Below are 325 nucleotides of genomic sequence, written 5' to 3' on the forward strand. Positions count from 1 at the left end.
CAAACTTCAGTCAGGAGAACAACTGAGATAATCCATCCACAATACGAGGTTAGTCATTAATATACTGCTGCATGGGCTGCAGTTACATCGTAAGGATTTAAAAACTGAGCTTTAAAATGAATAGCGGTAATAAAAACCGAGAGAGGCCGACAGTGATCACTGACTGTTTTTAGAGGCTTGTTGAGATTAAATAGAACAAGATACAAAGCATTAAAACATGTTAAACACACAACAGACTTAATAAATGCAGAGTAGTTTGGGCCCGGAAGCAGGATTCATCATGTCATCACTTAAAGGTTAGCTTGTGTAGCCTTTAGCATCTTTT

The sequence above is a fragment of the Haplochromis burtoni genome, unplaced genomic scaffold, assembly GCF_018398535.1.
Source record: "Haplochromis burtoni strain Fernald_Lab_line unplaced genomic scaffold, NCSU_Asbu1 Contig_24, whole genome shotgun sequence".
Lineage (NCBI taxonomy): Eukaryota > Metazoa > Chordata > Actinopteri > Cichliformes > Cichlidae > Haplochromis > Haplochromis burtoni.